Source organism: Megalobrama amblycephala, linkage group LG3 (assembly GCF_018812025.1).
Source record: "Megalobrama amblycephala isolate DHTTF-2021 linkage group LG3, ASM1881202v1, whole genome shotgun sequence".
Lineage (NCBI taxonomy): Eukaryota > Metazoa > Chordata > Actinopteri > Cypriniformes > Xenocyprididae > Megalobrama > Megalobrama amblycephala.
Genome location: NC_063046.1, coordinates 54,197,641 through 54,214,679, shown reverse-complemented (window position 1 = coordinate 54,214,679; position 17,039 = coordinate 54,197,641). Strand labels below are relative to the sequence as shown.

At 38.5% G+C, this 17,039-nt stretch overlaps 1 protein-coding gene across 12 annotated transcripts in view; it reads right to left on the bottom strand.

Annotated features, from left to right (window-relative positions):
* LOC125265701 (trichohyalin) overlaps positions 1-17,039 on the bottom strand; it is a 195,688-nt gene that overhangs the window by 160,798 nt on the left and 17,851 nt on the right. For 8 of the 12 annotated variants that reach the window (XM_048186072.1, XM_048186075.1, XM_048186079.1 and 5 more), the window contains exon 2: positions 534-737. The exons of the other annotated variants lie outside the window; for them this stretch is intronic. The gene's annotated coding sequence lies outside the window, so the exon portion shown is untranslated. The remainder of the gene's footprint in view (positions 1-533; positions 738-17,039) is intronic. 12 annotated transcript variants of the gene reach the window in all.

Sequence of the window (17,039 nt, the reverse complement as noted above, 5' to 3'; positions counted from 1 at the left end):
TTTCAGGCTGAAATAGCCAATGCACATCTGCAGTCCTAGGCGCACGTCTCTGGACACTGACACATTTTATGGCAACCAGAGCTCTAACACTAGCTGCAGTGAATCAATGACTTTCCCAATTGGTAATTGGCTCTTTTATTTAGAAGGCGGAACATATTCCGCCAAATTGAGAATCTCCCATTCATAGAAATTTGAGTGCGCTGTCATGGTAAAACTGTGTTAAAGTTTTTGTGAGTTCAATTGTGAGTTCAGTCTCAATTGTGCTTTTTTGCACAGTGCTATTTGTGTGGTCTGTACATTTATACAGAGCATTTCAAATAGGTTGCTCGCTTAGAAGCAACTGGCCAATTAGGCAGTTGATAGAAAAGCAGCTCACTCAGTTTTGGAACATAGCTTGTGTCATCTCAGTTCCATTTTACAGACACAACATGAAAATAAGCAGGCTAATCTTTCATACAGCTACCACTGCCAAAAAACTCTCAGCCTGGAATACGCTTTGCCTCCTCTATCGCATTTGACTCATGCGTTTTTACCTTGACACCTGCGTCCAGGCTCCCATGAACACAGCCAGTGCGCATGGGGTGATGGGTAATCGCCGGACTGATCTAATAAAGCCGAAGTGTCCTGCTGAATCACTCAGTCCTAGCCCAGCGCCTGTCACCCCTCCAAATTACGTGTTCTGTCAGGAGATCGGCATCCAAGTCTCGGACCCCACCAAATTAGATCGGGCTGCACGCCTGACAAGAGAAAGGCCAAGATGACTCTTTCCAAACAGATGAGTGGAGGCTCTGGTATATGACCTCTGACTGCTGCAAAAATGTTTCTGCTATGTCCACATGTTCACTTAAAGGGCAATGACAGACTTAATTGGATCAGAGAAAATGCATCTTGCAGCTTTTTTGGCAACTTTGGGGATTCCTGTCAGAGGTACCTCTCAAATGTGGTAGCCAATTTCAACATGGGAACCCCGAGACGTACGGGACGGCATCTGTAGCTGCTTAAATACAATACGCAGGAGACCCACTTAAGCCCAGCTCAAATCGCGAGTAAAACCTCAATGTAAATAAAACTAACATGTACTCTGCAGAGCTGTCCCCTTTCCAAGCCAAATCTTTATAGAGCTGACATAGTTCACAATTGAGAGTCATTCACTACAGCAGAGGAGGGAGGGAAAAAGACATTAGATCCACACAGCTGTGGCCTTGGATGTAGAAGCCATTTCTAACGTGTGAAAAGACTTAGAAAAACATCTGCATGCTATGATGAAGTGTATGAAAGGCGGGTTGTTGTTTTAGAGCAGCTGTACCTGTTTATGTGTGAGCTGAGAGTGTGAGTGTTTGTTGACTGCGGGTGTCAGACCTACAGAGGGCTTTACGCTTTGCTTCTCAGGAGGAGACGGTTGTCAGAGTGTTAATATGTCACCTGATGCTGAGGACTGTGTCAGTACATGCTTTTTTTATGAGTATTGATATGTACTAGTGCTTTGTTAGATCTGTGTTTCTTACCTTGGCTCAAAATGTTGTAGTGGATATGTAATAGAAGCAGACAATTCTGCCTTAAATCCAGACTCTGTTGAAGTTCCTTCGGGAGGCATAAAAGTAGGGTTGAAAAAAATAAGTATTTTAAGGCTTTCAAGATTATGGACATATGGACATTGCTGAGCACATTTGGGAGTTGAGCAAACTTTTCCTTCTGCACTTAGGCCAAAAGAATTAACAGTGTTTTCAATGCGATCGCCGAGCATTACTGCTATCACAGCGAGAACAAAAAGAGGAAATGTGTCTTTTATAGCGTACACTGCTTTTATTCCTTGCTCTCTCTGCAATTTTATGGTTTGGCTTTTGTGTCCCTGTTCTGAGGAAATGGTTCATTAAATAGGAATGCCCATTTTTTCCTTTTATTTTTTTAATGTGGTGCACAGGGATATTAACCAATCTGTAGCAAGAGCGAAAAGCCAGACTTCCTCCTGGCTGAAGCTTGCTGGTCATGCTGGCTTCATTAGGATTCCAGCAGAGTGAGAGAGCAGGAATTAGAGCTGGAATATCAGGACAAGGAAGAAGACAGCGCGCATAAGGGATAAGTGGGAAGACTATGTCTTCAAAGAGTCCCTGCTAGTGTTGCATAGACTCTTGCTGATCCAAGTTGGTCATTAATGTCATTTGCTGGTCTAGATGGTTGATCAGCTAGACTACCAGATGGTTTAGCTGAGACTGACTAGCAGACCACCTTGGACCAAATGTTCGGTTCTTTCTTTGATTAAAAATAGCTGAAACTGGAATACTAATCTCTAACTTCCAGTGTTCTACAATTGCTTTGATTATAAAGGGTCCATAAATCATAAGCGGGAGGCATAAGTGCCACAGATTCACTCTGGGATAGCACAGCACTTGATTTGTTAATAGTGTACATAATGGCGGCCATTTTCACAAGCCACATTAAATCATAGAGTGCTGGCCCCTTTGTGAGCATTAAAGCTAAAGATTGGCTCAGTGATACAGAACTCCACTCCTTTTTTTCTTTCCTCCAATACTTGAGACCAAATTGGATTTTCTACAGTGTTTTCTAATTTGAAACATCCATCATTTATTATTAAAGAAAGGAAGAAAAGTAAAAAGGAAGGGAAGAAGGAAATATCCTTCATTTATTTCTTTATGTACAACAGCTTGTCAGTGGGGCAGTACCCTTAAAAGATAACTTTGTACCTTATCTACCCCTTAAAGGTACATATTAGTAACTTACAGTATGTACCCTTAAGTTACTACTATGAACCTTGTAAGGCCAATTCACACCGCACAGACAAATGCCAACAAACATGTTTGTTGGGTTTTGATGGATCAGTGTGTTACCCTTGTCGGCATCTGTTGGCATTGGTCAGGGTTTGTTTTCACCCGAGTGAATATGTTCAGTCAGCTATTTTTCATAAAATTCTAAATCCAACGGCCAACTTGTTTGGCGTTTGTCTGTGTAACCCCTCTACCCAGGAGTGAGGTTTACTCGCACAGCGACTACTAGCTGGCCTCCATTACACTTAGCCCCCTAAACCTCATGGCACCAATGTAACCCCTCTACCCAGGTCCTACTCACCCTGAGTAGGGCCTCGAACCTGGGTCTCCGGTGTGGGAGTCGGATGCTCTAACAAGGAGGCTAAAGGCTGCAACCCCTAGCGTCAGTCGCTAGAGCATCTCGAGATCAGAGGAGTGAGGTTTACTCGCACAGCGACTACTAGCTGGCCTCCGTTACATCTGTGCAGTGTGAATTGGCCATTAGGGCACAAAGATGTCCCTTTGAGGATACTGCCCTAGTGATAAACTATTGTAAAGGTAAACTTTTTGCACTTTTTTGAGTGTAGGAAAGTTAGAAATAAAGTCCACTCTATGCGATCCCACCCATGTGACAGGAAATGAACGAGAAACATGTGTGCATTTCAGTGGAATGCAAGTGTGTAGTGTATGGCAACTACTAGGCTTTACACTGGGAGTGGTGGCAGCAAACAGCTTCAAGTCGGCGCCTCCCAAAAAGTCCAGGGTATATCAGTCAAGTCAAAGGAGAGCCGCCACGCGTCCTTTAATAATCCTGTAGCGTATTATCAGGACGCCACAGCTAAGTGTTGCAATTAGGCTGCCCTTTATCATGCAAATCAATTTGACAGCACAACAATCATTCTGTTCCGCCGGCTCTCGGTCTTCGGCACGCTTTCTCTGCTCCCTGGCTCACTCTGGCATTTGCGGTGGTTGGCCACATTTGCATTATTTATCATATCAGTGTGAATATGGGGCCACTGTGCGGCAGAGCTGACGCTGATTAGTGTGGCATTACATATGTTAAGCACAAGGAGACGGATTCCCTTTACTAACGCTCCACTGCACCGCTTTCAGTCCCTGAAAATAAAACAGGGCTCTTATTAATATCCCAGAGGCTCTGACACCAAACATAGCAGGGAGGGTAGAGAGGAGGACGCAGCGAGGTGCCGGGACACTCGCTGCTCGGCGTATGCAAATAGAGGCACTCGGCCAAACACACACACACCGAACAGGCATTAGCATGAAGTGGCTTGGCGGCACGAGGCCATTTGTCATGCACGTGTGTGTGAGTGAGAGCGTGTATATGTGGACAATGAGGCTCTCCCACTCTGTGTGGAACCTTATTACAGGCTTTTTCTGGAGACAGGTGGCGCTGTAGCCTCGCCACTTTTATTCACATTGAACAATGCAACAACGTCTGGCTTTGTCTAGCTCTGCGTAGATCTTTAATGTTGCTCTTGCCCTGTGTTGCTACATTATGACACATTCGTTGCGTTGCTGGTCGGTTATTGGAAAATATGTCCCTTTATTCATATAGGAGGAGTCATGTACTACGTGATGGATGGATGTGGCTTAATTATCATTAAAAAGTCATTTACAAGACAAATAGGGACTAGCTTTGCACATTACAGTTGCTAAAGTGGATTCTGGTTTGCCCTCTGTAAACAAGCGAGTTTATGTTGGCTCTTGACTTATGATTGGCACCAGGTTACAAGAATGCTCTATGTTTAATACAAATTATGGTCTATTGAGTGACATGCTGTCAATTGCAATAGTTAATAATTTAAACTCCCTCCTCAATTTGCAAAAAATAAAATTCTGGCAACCTTGTATCAAGTCGAGGTTACCAGGTTTATTAGCTTTACATGGTTATTGGTTTGTCTAGTGTAGTCTGATTCACTCGCATGAGCCGGATCTTTTAATGAACGTTTTGAAAGGATTAATGAACTCACAAGCTAATCGCTTTGAGTCAGCCCTTACTGAACGAACTGATTCCATCAGAATGATTACAGAATCAACATCTGACTAACTTAATAAACTGCAAGTCTTTCAGTGATATACATCAAGAATCGAGAAATTTTGCATTCCCAAGGTGCTTAATGACTATATGTGTTGTTTTTGTGGTAAATAACAACATGACAGATGCTGTTGAAAAAAAAAAAAACTTGTACTAAATGCCAAGCATTCCTTTGACACACTAACAAAAAGGATATTAATTCTTAATGGTATTATTAAAATTATCGTATAATATAAGACTTTTAAAACTGAAACAGCTGTTCAGCTGTAAGCATAGAGTAATAGTAAACATGTTCATGACATAAAAGCTGTACGCTCATGGTAAGAATGGTTTGAACCCAGTCACACATGTTACACCTCCTTCCACTTTCTGGTCTAATCTCTGCTGTCTTTTACAATAAATACAAAATAACATTAAAGCTCATAAATATAAAAAGTGCAGTAGCTTGTGTGAAAATTTTAGATATGAACATGTTACATTTAAAATGTTTAACAAAGTCCTTCAGAGAGGAGAGGGCATGGAAGGAAAACTAGCTTGCAGAATTATAACTCTATGTGATCTTTTTACTTGGGGTGGTCAAGTAAATGAAAGCTGACAGAGGTAATATCAGAGGAGAGACGAAGATTAAAAAGAGAGAGGGAGGAAAAGAAGCAGGGCTGAATCGCTGCAGGATATAGAGCTCTGCGCCTTTAAACTGAAATCTCAATCTCACAAAGTTTGTTCCTTAAAAGGAAATCAGAGGGTTTCACTGAGACATTGCCTTGAAAATCATGAATAAACATCAGAATGCCTTGCCGCGCATACATCATACATCACAGGCCGACGCTACCTAATGGAGGAGGACTCATCACCCTCCAACACATGAAAAGCCAGCAAAATTACCAAGCCCACCACATAGCCAGCCAGCCACTCACATTTAAAATGGACCACTGAGGGAGGGGAAGGGGCTGAAGGAGTATTCCTTCACTAAAATGGCTCCCTGAGATAACCATCTCCCTGTGCCATTCGCCGCCAACATGGAGAGAAATAAAAGAATAGTGATGATGACATTTCTGAAAATAATTAGAACACAATGTGGTTTCCTCTAGTACCCCACCATCCTTCTCCTTGACCGCCCTCGCTATGATCTGCTTCCTGTGTATGGTTGTTTTCCTGAACATGTTGATTCCGCTGCATATTAGGAAGCGCTTGTTATTCCAGACTGGCCATTTAACATGAGCGAGCACTTTATTCTGAGCTCGGTAGGGAATGAAATTGTGCTTAATCATAATGTGGGTCTGTTGCGAGTAGGTAACCGTGGCGGTGGCTGAAATGTTGTCTCTGAATAAAGACAAATAAAAATGGACAAGTGGCGGATGCTCGGCTTCAGGTGCTTTAAGAAAGAATGACGCAGTCAGACAAAGAAAGACAACATTCCACATTTAAAACACTTGAACTGAAAAAACAAACTGCAACCAGGAAAATCGTTCACCCAAATAGAAGAGGAAAGAAAATAACAAAAAAAAAAAAATGTTAGCATGGATTATTAGCTCATTTAAAATGTTAAAAACTGATATTAGTATAAACAAACAAAAAACGTTAGTGGATCCTGCCAGTGCAAACCCAAAACCAAGATACTAGTATTTGGTGGAAACTAGTGTTGTCAAAAATACCAACTTCGGTATGAAATTTTAAAAATGTGAGCATTTCCCCCTATCATTTTGAGCGCTGTTGAGCGAGCGGATTCTTAAACACCTCTGATTGGCCATTGTGTTCATGCGCTCAACAGATGTTTGTGATTAGCTACAATGATCAACGCTTCAAAAACATGTTGTAAATAAACATCTTTGGCGCTTTTCACCGAGCACTTACACAGATACACACAAGAAACGCTTTTCAAACACTTCTGTGTGCTTTCAAATGCCCCTGTACGTTGATCATTGTAGCCAATCACAGACATATCTGTTGAATGCGTTAACACAATGGCCAATCAGAGGTGTTCACGAATCCGCTCAACGGTGCTCAAAATGCTAGGGGGAAACGCTGGTATCATCACATTTTTAAACTTTCAGTACTGACTTGGCACCGAAGTCGGTACTTTTGACAACACAAGTGGAAACAGACAAAAAATGACTTTAAAGTTTTGTTCAAAATGGTTTTGTAAGGCCGGAATCATTGACTGAGAAAGTGGCGTATGTCTCATGTAATTGTTCAATCAGCATTTCAACCACGGAAAGACAATAAAACAATGAAACCGCTTGTAAACAATGTCACATTATGTTACTTTTACCTCAGGAAAGCTATTCATATGTCCATAGCTCATTAGTTAGCTTGAAAAAAAATTACTCTAGAGAGGACCATTTGCTAAAAAAGCACTATATTACATACTCATATTTTTACTTAACCTGTTAGTGTTGTTGTAATTATTTAATGTATGTTTGAAAAAATCTATCAAGTTTTTATTACAGCCACTGGTTAAATGTTTATATTTCAACAACAAATTGGAATAGAAACTTAGTTAAATAACTGAAAGTGTAAATTAGTTAACTGACTATTAAATAAACTTTATTTTCGGTTTTGGTTTTCAGCTAAATAAAATGTTTAATTTTGTTTTCTGTGTTTCTTAAAAATAAAAACATTTCGGGGCATCAATGATCAGAAGAGACCATCCTCTATGATATTCTTTCCTCTAGATATGAATATTTAGATTTTTTCTAAAGAAAAAAAGATAAGTTTGATTGCAATTTGAGGTTTAGCACAAGTAACATGCCAAAGGTTTAGGCTCAGACTACAGGAGTTTTGAAATCCTAATCAATTATGAAGTCTGGTTGCTTTACACACAATAGAAGAATCTTTAAAGATTGTCTTCTCTCAAATCTCAAACATGCAAATTAGCAAATCGTGGCTGAACTGGGTACATTCAAAGCTGAGGCGATTTCTCCCCAGCTCTTCTAGATACGATATAGTTCAGGCAGTCATGTTGTTGCCACACTTCCACAAGCCGTTTCCTCCATCTTAGCTGTCCAACGGACCCGTACATCAGCTTGTTTCAAAACTCCACCTCCTTGTCGACTTGTCTCAGTCTCATTGGCTATTGTGAAAGTACTGACGTAATCATCAAATGCCTCACATTAAAAGATCATTTGGGCCAAACATCGTGATTGGCCAAGATTTTTTTCACAGGAGGGGTAAATCGAGGATAAATTTGCCTAAAACTCCTGTAGTTTGAGCCCAACTTAAGTGTGAACAATAAAGTAAACTGTATAACATAATAATATCTTAACTTAATATTATATCAATATTTTATTATGGGTTTGCAGAACACTAACAAAATTTGAGTGAACATACATAATTTAGAAGCATTTGGCATAAAAAAAACAGACCGCAATTAAAAACCCAACCATGAGCAACATTTCCTCTTCCTCAAAGCATACGTGTGTCTGTAAAAGGCCTTAGGCTAGTTTATGTGGAAATATATACACTGTGAATCTCCAGGAATCTATTAACAGATGTTAATTGATGTACGCAGAGGTGTGTGTGTATGTGTGCGTGCGTGTGTGCGCGCATGTGTGATTGTGTGAGTACAAAGATGTATCCTACACCGAGCTAGGCATGAGAACAGGCTTGTGAAGCAGAGTGCAGTAATTTCTTTGATCATTTTTAATGGCAGTACTTTCATGTGGGTGTGTTGCACTCCCTCTCACATACACACACACACACTCGTACACACTGCACCCTGCAGGTGTCATTTTACACCCCCAGCTCTGGGATTAGTATGCGGCAGGCAATAAAAAGCAGGGCCATTGCATTGCACTGCGCACATCTCTACGAACCAGCATCAATACCCTTTCAAAAAGATGTATCAGTTCACTGCAGACTGAGGGGGGAGACAGGGAGACAGACAGGAGAGAAAGAGAACTGAATAATACACAAAACAGCAGGCAGTTAAAAGTTAGTGTGATATAAATAAAAAGAGTATATGAGACAATCGCAAGACTGAAGTGGCAAGTTTGGTGGAGTTTTTTTGAGTGTAGCAATGTTGTTGTGTTGTTGAAATACATGAAAATAATTTTCCAGTCATATGTAATAAATCTCATTGCAGGTGAATGTTAACTAAAATTAATCTAGAATTTGTACAGAAATACAGGAACATTCACCTAAACATAAAAGTTCTGTCTTCTGTTGAACACAATAGGAGTAAAAAGAATAGTTCACCCAAAAATTGAAAATTCTGTCATCCTTTACTCATTCTCACATCATTCCATACCTTTATGACCTTTTTTTCTTTTGTGGAACATAAAAAAATATATATATTTTGAAGAATGTTGGTAACCACATAGTGTTGGTTCCCATTAACTTCCATTATATGGACAAAAATACAGTGGAAGTTAATGGGAAACAAGATTGAAACAAATCAATTTCATTGTAGCCATAAACACAATAAAAAAAGAATGGTGACCAAAGTAATTTTTTCATTTATTTTCAGACAAAGCTATTCTAAGCCTGGTATTTAGTCACACTTCTTTTATGTTGTCCATTTTTGGAGACTAAACTACATTCACTTTCATCGTATTTAGATTTGTCTCCCACAAATGAAAGCAAATCATGCAGGTTTGGAACCATATGAAGTTGAGTAAATTACAACAGAATTTTGATTTTCGAGTGAACTATCCCTTTAACAGCATACTGCAGCAGCCTTGAAAATGGCCAAAAAAAATGGCCTGCTTGCTGAACAGATTTTGCAGGAAGCCTCACTTACTGGATAACACAGCTTGAGTTTCCACATGTTACAAGAAACCATACTATGAATCTTGACAGAGAGTCCCAGTGCAGTCTTTCTCCCAGCAGCCCACTGCATGTAATCCTGGTGAACATGTAAAGCAGCAACTAAAGAGCTGCTCTTATGACAAAGTCTGTAAAGCCCGTTTCATTCATTATTAAGAACAATCAGGTTTTTCTCCTGTTTGACCATTCACCTATTCCACCTTTAGTCTCTATCCTCTGAAACTCAGTTTCATATGCCATCTTCATTTACGCCCTTCCATACACACACATGCACACAGTGTAGTCTATTTCACTTCTAGAATATACAAAATGTGAGTATAAACAACATTATAGTAATGTTAAGGTACTTTCTCATGAACTCTATGTGTGATTTAATGATCTGCAGAGTGATGATTGGTCCCCTCATGAACAATCTGAGAAGCTTAAAGAGTTAGCTCACTCAAACATGAAAATTCTGCCATTAATTACTCACCCTCATGTCGTTCCACACCCATAAGACCTTCGTTCATCTTCGGAACACAAATTAAGATATTTTTGATGAAATCCGAGAGGTTTCTCTTAGGCAGCAACGTCATAACCAATTTCAAGGCCCAGAAAGGAAGTAAAGACATTGTTAAAATAGTCCATGTGACTACAGTGCTTCAACCTTAATGTTATGAAGCGACGAGAATAGTTTTTGCGTGCAAAAACAGAACAAAAATAACAACTTTATTCAACAATATCTTCTCTTCCTTGTCATTCTTGTACACTGTTCACATTGTAAACACAGTGCAGCGCTTCCAGGTTCTACGTCAGAATGCCGGCTCAGTGTTGGCCAGCATGCGTGAACAGCATCAGCCAATACTGAGACAGCGTTTTGACGTAGAAACCGGAAGCGCTGCACTGTGTTTACAATGTGAACAGTGTACAAGAATGACAAGGAAGAGAAGATATTGTTGAGTAAAGTCGCTATTTTTGTTTTGTTTATGTGCACAAATAGCATTCTCGTCGCTTCATAACATTAAGGTTGAAGCACTGTAGTCACATGGACTATTTTAACGATGTCTTTACTTCCTTTCTGGGCCTTAAAATTGGTTATGACATTGCTGTAATTTATGTTCCAAAGATGAGCGAAGGTCTTACGGGTTTGGAACGACATGAGGGTGAGTAATTAATGACAGTAATTTCTTCTTTTTTTTTTTAAGTCACAATGGACAATATCAGTTGAAATATTCCTCATAATATATTTTGTGTGTGTTCCACAGAAAAAAGTCAGAAAAAAAAAGAAATTTGTTTGTCCAACCAACAGTAGATGGGGGAGTGTTCAAGAAAAGTGTTATTTTTGCAGTTCTGTTTAGTGAGTCTAATGGCACAGAAATTACACAATGCAGATTTAATTCAAGATTCATATTTAGATTTAAGGTTATATATATTTAAGATTTGATTAATATTTTATATTTAAAATATCTCTATTTAATAGTTTTGTTTTGTTTTATTTTAACTGCAATATTTAAAATATTTTAAATGTTAAATTAGATATTTGAAAACTTGTGTTTAAAATTTTGCACCACACAGAATCATTTTTATCTAAACTCCAAGAAGACGTCTTTATCTAAACTCAATTTCTGCATATTTTGTCTTTTATAAAGATTTTAAACTTAATGAAGACTTCTGACCCTAGTACTGTGAAAATCCTACTGCTTGATCTAACAGCTTTGGTCAAGCTATCATCCAAAATTTCTATGAATATTAATAGGTCTTTTGCCAGAACAGTATCGATTAACTTCTGTGTGTGAAGAAGGCTGATGCTGAGTAGAGCAAGACCACCAGTGGCTCTGTTTGAGCTTGTCAAAAGAAGTAGGGAGTTCAAGGTGTGATGTGCCCTCTTTAGACTAGTGTATGTGGGTGTGTGTGTGTTTTTAAGGATTTGTAGCAGGACTAAGAGACCATCTACAGGGAGAAAGGCGAAGAGAGGGTCCCTGCCGTGGATTTAGTGTTTGACAGTGGCAACCTGCTGAATGCTGCTGCAGAGCTCACACGAGGAGGACTGCTGGGCCTGACAGCACAAACAGCATTCAACCCTCCATACAGAAGGCCTGCAGTGCTCCTAATCTGTCTTACACACACATACACGATTCAAACATGCACCAGACTTCAACTCACATCCCTCCTGAGTTTTAGCCAAAACAAATTAACAAAACAAAGCAGCACTCAATACATGCATATTAAACTGACAATCAGCCCAATAGCTCAAACAACTTATCCATCATCCTTCAAGAACTCCCCAGTGAATGAGTTGTGAGGCAAAGAAATGTGTGTGCATCATGTGTCGAGGTGGCTTCTGGGTAAACGCAGGACCCTTTAATGTAGCTTTGTGAGGTGAATGCGCTACAGATGTATGTGCAGATTTGATGGGCTGATGTGAACAAGGCTGCGGCTCCTTTAGCGGGCCAAAACCCAGAGAGCACAGCTGGTGAGCAGCTGGGGCCAGTTGTACTGGAGACCGATGGCAGGGGTGCCCATCGCTCACTGTAACCAGAGAGTTTGGGAACAGATTAATAGATGCTCAGAGGTTAAGTAAACATAATCTGATAGAACTCTGGCTGCATTTAAGGCTGTTCGCCTTGCTTTTCTGGCCCTTTCATCACTGTAACTCCTCTCAACCCCAGTGCTCTTAATATTTGGAGAAGGATTTAAGGACTGGGGCCTGACACAGCAACCAATATCATGCTCTCTTCCAAAATATTCCACATTAGGGTCTTAAGTCATTCCTGTTTGTCTAACCTAAGCTATGTCTTATCTAATAACACAGTAGCAATGCTGATATCATCCACACTGAACATACTACACTCAATCAAACTTTTCCAGTGACATCTATGAAATGCTTTGCATTTGACAACCTGTATGACCTTCTTATTTTGAAAGAGTGCTGTTCCTGTTTTTGCCCATACAATGACTGTAAGTATGGTCCAACACAACATTATCTATCATTGTATGGACAATAAAACACTGGGGGAAAATTAAAAATATCTTCTATTGTCTTTTCCACAAAAGAAAAAAAGTCATACAAAGGTTTGGAACAACGTGAGGGTAAGTAAATGATTGAATGAACAAATTAATGCATTTTTGGGTGAACTATCCTTTTAAGAAAAAAATAAAATCTTCCTCGGTTCCAAAACCTACTGTTCCAAAAACTACAGGTCAACATTACTACACTACTGCACTATTTTGTCTACATAGGCAGCACCCTAACTAAAAAGAACTTCAAAAGTCACCATTTTGGGATAATTTACCCTTACGAAACAAAAATATATGGGAATATACTGCAAAATATAATGCAATATATTACGTAATAAATTTCCACATATGGGAAACTAGTGCTTATATTTTTCAATATACTGCAATATATGTATTGACCATGTATGGCTATATATTGATACGTATAAAATATTTATAAATGAAGACAAAAATAGCATTACATTCATAAGATTTTATCCTTTATTATGTACATATATTGTACATACATGTTCCCATATAAATATGAATGTATTGTACACACATATATACACACATTCATGGAATGAGATACAATCAGTGGTTACAACAGACTTCTAGTTCCCAGCATGCTTTGCTTCTGACTGTTAAAGGAACGTAAATGTTAAAATTAAGTGCTATTTCATGTGTTTTGCTCAATATTGATACAGGGGGAGATCTGTTAGTGTTTAAAGTTGTATTATTTTGGAATTTAAAAGGTTTTCTGGTATGTGTGAGTTTTCGGGGTTACCATTATGTTGAAGAGTAGAGTCTATGGTTAGGTTAATGATTGGCTGAGCACCATTAAAACTATAATAACTTTACTTAAAAAGTAGCGTCTGTGCACACTATAGCACAGTGATAGTCTCTTTAGTAGAAACTTTAGTACATGCAGGTGTACTTTTGTTAACTAACTTGAAAATATGAAACATTTAAAATGTAAATTATTATAAAATATAAAAAATGTGTTACAAAATATATTTTACCATATATGTGTTTATACTGCACAAGTAAATATATCTGCAATATATTATGCATGCAGTACCATATCTGATCACATATAAATCTATATATCATTAAGTATATTACTGAATATAAAATTACATATATTATGATATATTAGTAAATATATTATCACATATTTTTCAATGTATGAAAAGCGTCAATTCCTAATGTATTATTCAATATATTGTAATATATTTTTCAGTATATTTTCAAATATACTGTTAAATCATGTAATATATTGGTCATTCATATATAGGGAAATATATTTTCTTTCCATAAGGGTAGATAGCAACTAGCATCAAGCAAATAGCACTCATGTGAAGCAACTGGCCACACAAAGAGATTCAACTCACAAATGATACTTATAGATTTAGCATTTTATTTTTAATGGTTTTCAGAAAAGAATGAAATATAATTTTAAACAAAAAGCCAACAATAAAACGGAAAAAGCAAGCTCTTTGAAAAACATTAACACAGTATATACTGATATACTATGAAATTGTATTAGTGTACCCACTTCGGTAATAAGTCGGTACTGAAATTTTAAAAATGTGATGATACAAGCATTTCCCTGCATTTTGAGCGCTGTTGAATTCTTAAACACCTCTGATTGGCCATCACTCAACATATGTCTCTGATTGCCCACTGTGTTCACGCGCTCAACATATATGTCTGTGATTGCCTACAATGATCAACGCTTCAAAAACGTGTTTTAAATAGACATCTTTGAAGCGTTGGTACCGAAGTCGGTACTTTTGTCAACACTAATTGTAACTTATTTACGTTAATTTAAATATAATTAAGTAGCAGGTTAAAGAAAAGGTTTAGACTCAGACCTTCTCTATGAGGTGCAAGAGGGATTTAAAATGAACCAACAACAAATTTACTATTTCTCCTGTGGACACGCTGATTCTCTCTACACATTTAGCATAGTTTCCATCCCAGTCTAATTATGATGCACTGCAATGTATTGAATCATGATTAATGTATTGCATATGTATCAGTAGCTAGTGATATGCAGCTCTAGTTTTTACGTTGTAAAAAGCTGTACCACTGTGCAGCGTTTACCAGTTGACCAATCAGCTAATTAGCATATTCATTGATCCGCGTATACTAAATGAAGCAAGGGTATAGAGTTACATTCAAGCTATTTTAAGGCATGAAGAAATTTTTTCACAGGTCATTTTGGTGATCAAAGATAAAATTGACTACAGCGGGACTTAAAAAAGAAGTTCAACTTTTAAAACGCATCTTTAGACCATTGCGCTCTCTTCCATTCCACTGACCTGCATCTTGTGTCTTTAACAGCAAAAACGCTGTGTGACCCGGCCTTAAAGTGCTCAGTTTTGGTGTGTTCTCAAGGATAGCATGAGAAGCAGGGTGAAGGTTCCCACTGCTCTGATCACTTTCTCCAGCAAATGCCCACATTTCTGAGATGTGCGGTCCACTTTAATTGGCCTTTTCTGCAAAGGTGGACTTTAATTACTTTGTTCCTGGATTAAAGGCTTTCAGACTGTTCAGACAAGAGCTGGGTTGTAACCTTTACTACTCTCTCTCTCTCTCTTTCTGTTTTTCTTTCTCTTTCACTCTCTGCACATAGTAAGGTCAATGAATATGGGGCAAAATGCCTCAAAAGAATCCCTAAATGTGATCCATCACCTTAAAGGTCAATGAAAGACACACAACATACAGTTGATTAAGTCTTGAGACATATGTTTGACAGAAATGTTCTATTCAGCCTTCATGTCTCTATTTTTAATGTGTGTGTGTGTGTGTGTGTATATATATATATATATATATATATATATATATATATATATATATATATATATATATATATATATATATAGATATATATATACACACACACACACACATATACACACACACTTGTAAATGACTTGAGGGTGAATACATGATGACAGTATTTTCATTTTTAGGTGAACTATTCCTTTAATTACCCTCTGGACAAAAACTACCCTCGATTCTTATTTCCCAAGGCCCAAAAAAAATGTTTTTTCTCTGTTTCGCAAGCATAAACACCCACACCAGTAGAGTAACGGGCTAAACAGAAATGAGAATGAATGGAAGGTCTGTGTGATAAATAGCCTTGTTCCCTCTGAAATGCATAAAAAGCGTGGACGTGTGTGTGAGCCCTCGTCCTTCAGAGCGGCATTGCACTGCTCAACCTGTGCGGTCAGTACTGAGTGATAGACTAATCGATGTGTGGCCTAATCAGCCAGCTTAACTCTAATACCCAGGACAGGTTCACATTATTATCATATCAGACTCTGCATGTTTGGAGGTGACATGGAAAAGGCAAAAAGATTAAAGTCAATTTTACAGAAGAGCCTTCCACAGCTTCTGTTATTCCGCCCAGTGCAGGATGACTTTTATCTGATGCCCGACTAAAAAAGTGTGCAGAAAAACACATGCGGCATACCATAATGAACTCACACTCTCGTTTGCAGTCGGTGCCATGCTGTGTGGAGTAATTCAGAAGCTGGAAGGCAGATGGCCCCAGCTGAGCGTGAAGCTTTTATGTGTTCAGACCCCAAAACCACCTCCACCACTACAGTCTAGCCCGTCCAACCCTTACTGAGCCCTTATCAAAGTTGTGTAACTCAGGCCAGCACTTTTGGAGGACGGGTGGGGTGAGGGGTGCTCACGAATCATCTATAAACACCTTTACACAAACTGTTTACGGGCAGTAAATGATGCATTAAACAGAAAACAGGATGGCTGGTGGGTTTAAAGAGGCTGTGTTGGGTTAGGTAGTGCATGTTGGCTTCACACAACTGTCGGTCTCTCAAAAGTGGTTGTTGCCCACACATTTAAACGCTAGAGAATTTTCCATTTTTTTAAAAAAAAGGGTGGTTGATTATGATTTCACTTTTTTAACTTTAGTTAGTGTGTAATGTTGCTGTTTGAGCATAAACAACATCTGCAAAGTTACGACGCTCAAAGTTTAATGCAAAGGGAGATATTTTTTTGAAGAATTCACTGTTTAAGGACTATAAAAATCAGCTGGTAGGGACTACAATGAGTTTATTCCCGGGTTAGTGACTAACTCATTAGCTGAAACTCCACAGCAACTACATAAATGTATCCGTTAACCATGTAAGCTATAATATATGATCTGTGGGGTATTTTGAACTGAAACTTCAGACACATTCTGGGGACACCAGAGACTTATATTACATCTTGTAAAAGGGGCATTATAGGTCCCTCTTTAAAAAAAAAATACCAAAACCAAGATAGGTTTGGTTTTGTTATTGGTTACTGACTGGTTTCTTACTTGATAACATGTAGGTTAAGATACATGTTTTGACAGTAGTGTTTTAAGAAAATAAATGAATAAAATATACTACCATATAATTATTATGTAGTATATAGTTACGACCAATTATTGAATGTATGGCAACTCTAAACTATAAAAA